Below are 12,068 nucleotides of genomic sequence, written 5' to 3'. Positions count from 1 at the left end.
TCAAGCGTTTGAATTGTTCTTTCGCTCTGCCCATCAGTTTGAGGGTGATAAGTAGTGCTAAGATTTAACCGAGTTCCTAACGCTTGTTGGAAACTATTCCAGAAATGACACGTAAATCTATTGTCACGATCAGATATGATAGATAATGGCACGCCATGTAATGCTACGATGTTGTTTACGTAAATCCGTGCCATTCTATCCATGGAATAAGATTCATTGACAGGTAAGAAATGAGCGGATTTAGTTAACCTATCAACGATTACCCAAATAGCATTATGTTGTCGGGTAGTCTTAGGGAGTTTCGTAATGAAATCCATTGTTACCATCTCCCATTTCCATATAGGAAGTTCAGGTTGTTGAAGCAAACCTGAAGGCTTTTGATGTTCTGCCTTGACATGTAAACATGTTAAGCATTTATCAACGTATAAAGCAATATCTCTCTTCATCCCATTCCACCAGTAATTTGGTTTAAGATTTTGATACATTTTATCACTACCGGGATGCATCATGTACTTTGATTTATGAGCTTCACTCATGATCCTTTCACGCAAATTACCAACAATTGGTACCCAGTTTCGGTTACCAAGTCTGAGTATGTTATCATCTCCTTTTATTAAAGAATCAATGGTGCCGTTATGATTTTCTTCGGAAATATGGTTTTCTTCAATTGCTTCTTTCTGAGCTTTCTTGATTTGCTCGATTAGATCTATTTGTAGTTCTAATCTCAAAGCTTGAACCCTTTTGGGTTTCTCATGTTCCTTTCGGCTCAATGCGTCAGCTACAACATTTGTTTTTCCTTCGTGATAGATGATTTCACAATCGTAATCGTTTAAGGCTTCCATCCATCTTCTTTGACGCATGTTAAGTTCCTTCTGATCAAATATATGCTTTAAGCTCTTATGATCAGTGTACACGATAAACTTGACTCCATAGAGATAGTGTCTCCATAACTATAAAGCAAAAATTATGGCACCCAACTCTAGATCATGAGTCGTATAATTCTTTTCGTGTACTTTCAATTGACAAGAAGAATAAGCTATTACTTTCTTTCTTTGCATTAGTACGCAACCTAAACCTGAATGAGATGCGTCACTAAATATGATGAAATCTTCGGTACCCTCTGGCAAGGCCAGTATAGGTGCATTTTTAAGCTTTTGTTTAAGTAAATCAAACGCTTCTTGCTGCTTGGTTCCCCACTCATACTTAACGTTCTTTCGGGTTAGTGAAGTTAAGGAAACTGCTATACGGGAGAAGTTTTTGATTAATCTTCTATAATATCCTGCCAAACCTAGGAAACATCGGACCTCAGTTGGCGACCTAGGAATCTCCCATTTTGCTATTGTTTCAATCTTTGCGGGGTCCACTTGAATTCCATTGGCGTTAAAAACGTGACCAAGAAATTGCACTTCATGCAGCCAAAGCTCGCACTTGGAAAATTTTGCATACAATTTCTCGTTTCGAAGTAATTCTAATAAAATCAGAAGATGAACTTTGTGTTCTTTTTTTGATTTAGAATAAATAAGTATATCGTCGATGAATACGATTACAAATTTATCTAAATATGGCTTACAAACTCTTTTCATCATGTCCATGAAAGCGGCTGGGGCATTAATGAGTCCAAATGGCATTACGGTGAACTCATAATGTCCATACCTTGTTCGAAAAGCTGTTTTTGGGATATCTTCTTCTTGGACTTTCAACTAATGGTATCCAGAACGTAAGTCTATTTTCGAAAAGAAACTCGCTCCTTGCAATTGATCAAATAGGTCGTCAATTCTAGGTAGCGGATATCGATTCTTAATAGTTACTTCGTTCAATGCCCTGTGGTCGATGCACATCCTTATGGAACCATCTTTCTTCTTGACGAATAATATCGGCGCTCCCCAAGGTGATGAACTTGGACGAATAAACCCTTTCTCTAACAACTCATCAAGCTGTTTCTTTAATTCCTTCATTTTCGTCAGAGCCAAACGATAGGGAGATTTGGCTATCAGAGTTGTTCCAGGCATTAAGTCTATTCTGAATTCGACTTCTCGATTGGGCGGAATTCCCGGAAGTTCATCTGGAAAGACGTCGGGAAATTCGGATACTACAGGTACATTTTTGATTTCCTTCGGTTTTGATTCTTCCGTTACATAAGCCATGAATGCTAAGCATCCTTGGTTTAAACATTTGTTAGCTTTTATCATGGAAATTATACCAACATGACCAGCGTCTTTGTCGCCCGCGATTTGAATTGTTCGCTTGTCAGGGGCATGAAGTTCTATGGTTTTCTTATTGCAAATGATACGGGCATGGTGTTCGGATAACCAGTCCATACCTAGAACTATATCAAAGCCTGCTAACGTCATAGGTAGTAATTGCACAAGAATGACGTAGCCTGCCAACAAGATCTTTCCATTTTCTAAGGTCTCGGAAATTTTAATTATCTCACCATTGGCCGTCTCGACGTTTATGGTTTTATTCAATTTATTTAGAGGTTCGTTTAATAGACTACAAAACTTATAATCTATAAAAGTTTGATTTGCACCAGAATCAAATAAAACTCTTGCGTAAACGTTATTGACTAAGAACGTACCGGTGATGGCTTCCGGTATGTATGCGGCCTTCTTGTTGTCGAGTACAAAGACTCGAGCATTCCCCTTCCTTCCTTCATTCTTGGTACCACTTCACCCAGCACCTCCAACACTTCCACTTCCAGCAACATTCTTCTAGGGACATTCAAAGCTAATATGCACCATTTCCTCGCAGTTGAAGCAAGTCATCTTGTTTTTCCAACAATCAGCAGTGGCATGTCCTGGTTCTTACATGTATCACATACAACAGATGTAGATACTGCAAACCGGCATCGACCGCATGATGCCTCTTACAAATCTTACACAATGGGTGGTTGAAATTGAAACCACTCCTTCTTTTATCCACATCTTTTCCCTTGAAACGGTTATTCCCTTTTCCTTTTCTGTCAATGGTTGAATATTCTTTCTTGTCTTCTTCTTTGTTATGGATCAAACCGTTTATCAAATAACCAGCCAGCTCCATGGCTGATTTGGCTGTCTGTGGTAAATGAGACCTCACCATGTCTCTTATCTCTCTCGGTAAACCCCATATGTAGCGGGTTACCTTGCTCGATTATGGTCTTTCCAATTGTGGCACAAGCCTACAATACTCTTGGAATTTGGTATTGTATTCTCTCATATTGGTTCCAACTACCTTGTGATTCAAAAACTTGGTTTGAACTAAATCGGTTTCATGCATTGGACAGTACTTCTGCAACACAAGATCCTTAAACTCTTCCCACGTTATCTGGTACATGATTCTCCTTCCTCTTGCCATCAATAGAGTGTTCCACCACTCTAGAGCTCCCCCCTTAAACATATGTGTCGTGTACTGAATCTTTTCCTCCTCTGTACATTTGCTTATTATCACAATTGATTCCATTTCTTCAAGCCATCTTATGGCGGCGATGGCACCCTTGTCGCCATAAAACTCTTTCGGCCCACAATTCTTAAAATCCTTAAACAAACAACCTTCAATTCGTAACTTTTTCTTAAAGGTTTGGTGGATCTTTTCACCGTTGTTCGATCCTTGGTCACTTTCTTCATTTTGATGGGTAGGGTTAGGACAAGATTTGGATTTGAAAGATTTACTGGGTTGTCGGGCCTCACTTTGATGGACGGATTTTTCTTTCATGGTGGGTAATAATGTATTCATGGCATTGATCATTTCTTGCATTTTGTTTATCAACTGCTCATTGTTTCCTTGAGCAGGCTCAGTTTTTGATTGGTTGCTTTTAGCATTCGAAGCTTCCTTATTTTGGGAAGGATTACTTTGGTTCGACATTCTGAAAATATAAGGAAATTCACTCATTATTTAAAAAGTTTTTATTTATTTTACAAACAGGAGTACATTATGACTACTCCTATTACCACAAGCGATACCATTATAAACACTACGGACTTATTCTAGAAACCATTAATACTACAACAAGGGAACAAGGGACAAACGATAGAACCACAACAGAACAGGGAACAAACGGTACGGTCACAATAGAACGAGATCTTTAATCCTTCATGTACTTCTTGATTAACTTCTTCAACTTACTACACTTGTGTAGTAATTTCTTCTCCACTTTCTTTTTCCTGCTACTTTCAGTAGCCAACTTTTTCCGCAACTCATCCGTCTCATGCAGGGCTCTATCCAAATGCTCTTCCTGGGATTGAGGAATAAGGCTTGGTTATCCATACCGGGGCGGTGGATCACGGTACCCCATCATGAAGATGTCATAATGGGTTCTTAGATACTGCGGCGGTGGACTGGATTCAACTGGCATGTTGTGAAAGACTTTTGCAGCCTCTTCTTGCTGCCTAATCTCGCTTGCTTGTTCTGAGACGGTTGGAACAACACCAGTGAAAGGTGGAAAGCTACCAGTGAGTGCTTGAACATACGGATCTTGAGGATCATAATGGGGGGACAGGTGAAACAAGGGTTGCTGGCAACCCATACTCGGCGGACAATCACATCCTGAATGGCTTTGCACCTCAGGGTTCCTCTCATCAAGGCTCATCTCCTGTGAAACTTCTTCTTCCGGTTCTTCTTCCGGATCTTCTTCCGATTCTTCTTCCGGTTCTTCTTCCGACTACTCTTCAACTTCCTCTTCGGGGTCTTCTTCTTGTTCAACTTCCACATTACTTGTATTTACCTCAATTCAAATGGTCTCCGGTTGCATTACTCTTTTCTTGGGTCTCCTCGATGGACGTGAAACAGAGGCATACGGATAATCTGTAGGGTTATGAACTGGGTCCTTGGATCAAAATAGATTTGCATCCAGCTTGGGGTAGCCTGTTTAGGATCAGACTTAGCTGGCGCATCAATCTGCACTTTATCCGAAGGATGATCCGTTGGGGTTGGCGGATTGCTTGGAATGTTGATTGGCATCTGCTCCATGCCCGGGAAGTAAATGGGTTGATTCCTATATGGAACCACTGGTGTGAGGGGTCTGTCCTAGTCGAAGAAGTTAGCATAGTATTCATCACTTTGACCATCAAGAGGAATAATGGGTTCCGGATGTCCTGTTCGTCTCATCTCTTCGTAAAAGGATTCTATTATCTTCTTGAATACCGACATCTATGAATACTAGAATGATAAGGGATAGAAAAGATAAGAATGATAAGGGATAGGAAAGAATATCAACCTATCTTATCCTTATATAATAATATTGAAACTTATCTCTGATCAAATATTAGGTATACTTATTTACCAACACCTGTCACACCCCGCTCAGGGCCTGGGAGTGACAACCCAACATTGGTACCTTTTTTGTAAATACATCAGAGTTAAAGGTTGTAAAGAGGAAGACTTTTAATAAAATATTATTATATTCAAATCACGGTGTTTGAAACACCCGTTAAGTTATACAAAAGTGTTTGGATATTAAAACCATGATTTACATTATTTTAATACTAAAACATCCTTTGAGCCATCAGATCGTCTAACGGCTATCTTCTGTCTCCAAACACCTATCCTTCATTACCTGTAAAATAGTTATAAAAAAATACGTCAGCAACACATGCTGGTGAACACGCTGACTCAAAATATTTTAAGTTACTTAATTATCCCCTCGGGTATCTTGTGACCCGGCCCATCGTGGCTTAGGAAATAACCAAGTTAAATATACTATTATAAACCTCTAGTTATACTTGAAACCTCTCAGCGATACCGCAGCATCAAGGTCTTGGCAACTATTCAATATACACGAGATAATCCCCTCTCGGACATTACTTAGGTCTGGCCCAACGTGGCGGAGGCATTAGCAAGTGTGGTGCGTTGTGCCCACCGTCTGCCCACATATGTAAGGATCCAGACAAACGTATAGAATAGTCTGAGGGCCAGTATTACTTTTGTTTGTAAAGTTTTAGGGATATAATCCCATGAAAACATTCAAGACTTTGTTTTATAAAAAGTTGGACGTATTCACCTTTCTTCTTGGTTGGTATTTCTCACCAATTTGTCTCGTTACCTCGGACCTATAGTACGAGAATAACATTTTATAAGTACTAGATCAACGATCTAGCTTCAGACCTTTAGTCCGATTGCATAACCTTTACCTTGATATTTTATCTCTTTATAAATATAAGGACCTCTAGTCCTTTCTTTTTAATCATTTATAAACCTTTGTTTCTTCTTCGTGAAGAAATCATATATTTTCAAATTCTTATTATAAGAAATATAAAATCTTTATATAAAATAAAGAAGTATTATTTTATCTATAATCTCGACTTTATAAAATCTTATTTCCACTTTATAAAATCAAGGTACGGGCTATATCCCTGACTAGGGTCTAAGCCATTATATTATAATAATCGGGCAGAACCCCTACCTTGAATGGCTTATTTATAGAAATGCTTGTGCTTTACTTGAACAGCACTTCTACTTGAAGGTAAGTCGAGAGGGTATTTAAGTAGGGTTATGGCACGCATCTCGAGGTAAGGCTTGTCAGGATATCGCCATCTCGGGTCGTGGCACGTAAATCAAGTCAATGTGTAATTGGAAGTGTGAGTTGGATGGTCAGGACCACCCCCATGGCTGGCCTATTTATAGAAATTTTTGTTCAACTTCGCTTATCGCGAAGCTGCACTAGCTTCGCCGAGTCGCCGCGTAGGCTTGCCACGTGTCGCCACATGTCGTTCCTGTCTCTCCACGTGTACTGCATCTTCGTGTATCGTGAAGATGCACAACTTGGATTCTTCGCGTATCGCGAAGATGCAAAACTTTGAATCTGTTCATTTTTAGTCCCTGGTCTTTTGGTAACTTGCCATATCTTGATCTTATCATCATCCAAAAACGAAGGCGGCTTTCGGCGATGCGAGCGTGCGAAGTGCAAAGTGCGCCATCATAGCGCCACATTGCGCCCATCTTCGCCCGTGCGCGTGCGCGTCGGGTGCTTCGCACCCTCCGCTAGGACTAGGGAGAGTGGTTGGGCATTTAAGAACATTTCCATGGAATGTTCTCTCCTTATAAAGTGCTTTATTTTTCTTTCTTTTTCCAATGTGGGATGGAGTCTCGTTAATCCATTCCTTAACATAAGTTACTTCCATTCTTTGTCTTATTTTTCTCTTTACATTTGCCATGAATATTTTTAAATCCTTAAGTTTTATTAATTCGTCAAATTTGGACCAAAATTTTTGTGATGTTACACAGACAGTTGTAGCAAATTACCTTTGATTTGTCAAACCCAATTTGTTCATTGGGTCTAGAGAAACTTGATCTTCCTGTCCGGTTATACAGCCTCTTGCTCTTCATAGCTAACATGGCAGCTTTCCATTTAATATCCATATCTTCTAAGTCATCGGCATCAATCTGCTCAAGGTATTCTTGCACAATGCTTGTGTTGATCAGGTTTTTGGCAACAAAAGCATGATATGGTGAACATAGAAAATAGAGCTTGATAGTCTGCTTCATGGCTTGCGTTGATTGGTGTGTAAGGAGGGAGTCCACTTGCTGATGAGGTTGTGTCATCCTCTATCATTTGCACATTGAACCTTTACTGACTTCCTCCACATACTAAGCTTGTTTCAGCTAGCTCTTCAATGATTGGAGATTCCTGATTCTTGACAAAAAGGTTACCCATTGGTGCTACAAGAGCATTTGTCACTGGAAAACTGGGCTTATCCTTTCTAATAATGTGATTCTCAATCATTTCATGTTCTGTAGCTTTGAGGAAAGCGATCGCATCATCCAACTTAAAGTTGGGAAAGCTTGCCTTTTCCTTGATAAACTTGCTTGATGTATACCATTCACTAGATAAACATGACCGAAGCTTCTTATTTAGCTCAAAATCAGAGATTTGCAGGCCATTTGTTCTTATATCATTCACAATCACCATGAACCTTTGCAAAACTGATTTCAATCGTTCACCATCTTTGAAATTGAATCTATCTAGCTGTTGCTTTACTCTATCCTTTTTAATGTCTCTCAGTTCTGTATTGCCCTCAAACATATCAACAACTGCATCATACATATCCTTTGCAGTTTTGTGATGGTTGACAGTTGTCAATATTTCCCAAGACAGACCTAGCTTCAGCATAGATAGTGCTTTGTCATCTCTTTTCTTCATTTTCAGCTCTATAGTGGCACTGTTGTTTACAACTTTGAACGCAACATAGTTTCCATCTGTAATAGATGTCCAGAGTTCCGGGTCATTGTAATTTACAGCAGCTTCAAAGAGCACCTTCCATTTAATAAAGTTCTCTTGTACAAGAAGTCTTGGAATCTTGTTCGTAGAAACTTCCTGGTCATCCATTTCAGCAGATCTGAACTTTGATGCAGACAAACAGAGTAAAAGCTTCAAGCTTTATCACAAACCTTTAGTCTCGTGGCCTTCAGCGAGCTTCCAAAGCTCTGATACCACTTGACAGGACCGTGAGTCAGGTGAAACCTTAGAAAGGTTGACAAAAACACACAGGCTCAATAACCCAAAGGCCTATTGAATATCGCGGCGGAATCAGGATATCCAACGGATGGTAACGAAGGTGTGAAATGATAACAAACGAAACAACAATAAATATTCAGTGCAAGCAAAAACAGAGACAAAGATTAACTGTAATAAATACATCATTCAATGAAACAGTAAATGGAATGTCTAGGGTTTCGTGACGGCGGCGGCGGTACGAGGAACAAAAGGGAATATTCTATTGGAATGTTTTCTCGTAATCCGTTTGTCGTGTTGTTATCCATGCCCTAAATGGAAACCTAGGACCCTATTTATAGACCCTGACAAATAAAAATGTAAGAGTCTTCGAGCATGATAAGTATCTTGCTCGAGCAGACTCATAATGCTAGGTATGCTCGATGAGTGTCTTCGAGCATACTTTACTCAGAATATCTTCAGTGAAGATATTCTCCTCCTGCAAGCTTCATTCCTCTTGACCAATCCATGTTTTGCTCGAACTAGTCCATCGAGCAAGCTCATTCTTCTTGATGTCTTCAGTCTTGTCTAAAGACTTATTGAACAATCTTTAGCATGCTTGGATGTAAATCTTGCTCGGGGAACTGAACCACGCTCGAAGTTCTTGCTTTAAACATATGACATCTTCTTATTGCATCCATGCTTGTCCCCATGTGCTCAAACATCCTGTGCTCATACCACTTGGTTAAAACTTGTATGATCAAGCTGTTTGCTCTATTGGCAATCCATGCTTGATAGAAGAATACTCTTGTTCATTGAAGTGTAGCTTGCTCGAAGCCTTAACACTTAGAAGAATCAACTATAAATGGTTCTGAATACCTTGCTCGAAGTAGTAAAACCATGCTCGATAGTCTAAGCTTGCTCGAAGTCCATACTTAGCCGTTTCCTGAGGAGGTTGAGAAGATTCCAATCTTCCTTATCAAAAATCCGACCCAACAGTATAGGTATAATACGAACTAAAAAGAAAAAAAAATTTCAGTTTTTTTTTATATATCGGCTTTGCTAAATTATACATGTATGTATAATATGTACATATATGTACACATATGTTTTTTTTTCTATACATATATGTATAATTTAAGGTAATTGATAATGTACATATGTGTACATTACGTGCCTAGAGATTAAATGAAAGTATACATATGTGTATAGGTATAATACGAATTAAAAAGAAAAAAAATTGGTTTTTTTAAATTAAACCGAAATGAAACATAAGAATTTTGGTTTTTTTACTTTTAAAAATGTTTTTTTTTTTGTTTTATAATTTTTTAAATATTTTTAGAGATTTTTTTAGTGGTCCAAAATGGTTTTCAAAGTTATCAATTTGTCAATAGTTCTCTTAGGATCCTTACCATATATATATATATATATATATATATATATATATATATATATATATAGGGATATTTCAAATGAGAACCCCTTTAAGTTTTAAAAAATAGAAAGAACTCAGTGTAATGATTCTTTTTTTCGAATTTTTTTTTACACATGTGTAATATATGTAGGTTACATACACGTAAAAAAATTACATAATTTTTTACACACCGAGTCGACTTTTTACACATGTGTAACGAACGCAAAAATTAGTGTAACCACTTTTGTCATATTTAATCTCATATTTTGACTTTTTTGCCATATTTAATCTCAACCATATATTACAATCCATTTAATTAAATGTGTGGCCTAGAATGGAGTTCTTAAGTTCTTACAACTCAACATGGTTCTCAAAAAATCCCTCCCATATATATATATATATATATATATATATATATATATATATATATATATATATATATATATATATACTAGATTTTATTCCCCGTGTTACGGGGAGTTGTTTTACATTATTCGTTTTCAATATATTTATATGTCTATTTGGATTTTAATTTTATTTATTGTAAGAAAGTTAATAATTAATATACTTGAGGTTTGATGATGAAATGGTTTCACAAATAAATGATATGTTATAACCTGGTTTAAAAGCTATCTGGGTTTGGTGATACCCATTACCCATTTATTTTCTTTATTATAAAATTGTTTCTTAATTATAAATAATACCTTTTTTTTAAAAAAAAATAGGATATTAATTTTTAGTATATCCCTGTTTTATAGGATTTTCATATCAAATATTTGATGAGATTAATTTTTAATATAATGAGATGTTATAGCCCATTTAAGGGCTATTTGGGTTTAGTGAGACCTTTACCCGTGAATTCGAGTCAAATGCTTGAGAAGCCTTCATTTATAAATAAAGCAATCTGATGGCTTGAGAAAATGATTATTTTATATTTTTCGTTTTTTAATATTTACTTTTTGGATTTTAATTTTCTTTTTTATAAGAAAGTTAATAATATACTTAGAGTTTGATGATGAAAAGGTTTCATAAAAAATGATATGTTATAACCCGTTTAAAAGCTATCTGGATTTGGCGACCCACGACACACTTATGTTATTTATTAATTATAAATAATATCTTTTTCTTTTTAAATTGGATATTAATTTTTTGTATATCCCTATTTTATACGATTTTCCTATCAAATAATTAGTAAGGTTAATGTTTAATTTAATGAGATGTTATAACCCGTTTAAGAGCTATCTAGTTTTGGTAAGACCCATACCCATGAATTTGGGTTAAATCAATGAGAGGCCTCCATTTAAAAATCAAGCAAACCGGTGACACCTAGGATTTTAGGGGTTTCATTTATATATATATTATAGATATATTATTGGTAACTGCTATAACACAACTACACACTAAATCCATCGCGTATGCACCAAATCAAAGCGATACTTTGCAACTAGTCAGTGGGTAGGGTGAAGTAGGAGATCCCTCAACAAACAAAACAAATAACATATATAAAAAAACGACCATCAACAAGAATCGAATCCTGGTTTTACATGTTAATAGCCAATGACTTAGCCACTCCACCACTTTTATTGTTTGGTTAAGTGGTGCACTCCAATTTTTTAAGGAGGTGCACTTCAGATTTTATATACAACATTACACTATAATACCGAAACTCGGGGGTTCCCGTGCACCCCCTATCTTCCATGTAAATCCGCCCATGAGTCTGGTTCCGCCGCAAAGCCACCATCTGTTGTCTCGGTTCGTCACCTAGCCACATTCGTTGAACCTTTGTAACATCCGCATTTCTGTGAATAATAAATAACAGGAAGTTTTTATTATTAGCTGCTTGTCGTTAATTTAATTATGTGTTGGTGTTGGATTATGATTAGGATTGGGCTTGAGAACGGGTTATGGGCCATAGGGCCCATAGACCCAATATATAAACCCCAACCCCTCCCCATTTCTCCATTTCATTTTTTTCATAACACACACACACACTCAAGAACACACACTTCTCTCTCTAGCATTCCAGATCCAATCCGAGCAAAAAGAAAGGCCGAATCTCGTGTTTAACGTCATCAAACAACAAGAAACACCATTAGATCCTCGGGTTGTCCAGAATCCGAACCCGAACCCGAACCCGAGACCAAAAAGGTGAGTTTCAACAAAAAGGTTAAGTTTTATGGTCGGATTCGACATGCAACCTGATATATTAGTAGATCGGGTTGTAAGAAGTTAGAAAAATGTAAACTTGAT

The sequence above is a fragment of the Bidens hawaiensis genome, unplaced genomic scaffold (assembly GCF_021521415.1).
Source record: "Bidens hawaiensis isolate Kalapana, Puna unplaced genomic scaffold, B.hawaiensis_p1.1 tig00000284_1, whole genome shotgun sequence".
NCBI classification, from domain to species: domain Eukaryota; kingdom Viridiplantae; phylum Streptophyta; class Magnoliopsida; order Asterales; family Asteraceae; genus Bidens; species Bidens hawaiensis.
Note: the sequence above shows the minus strand (reverse complement) of the source record.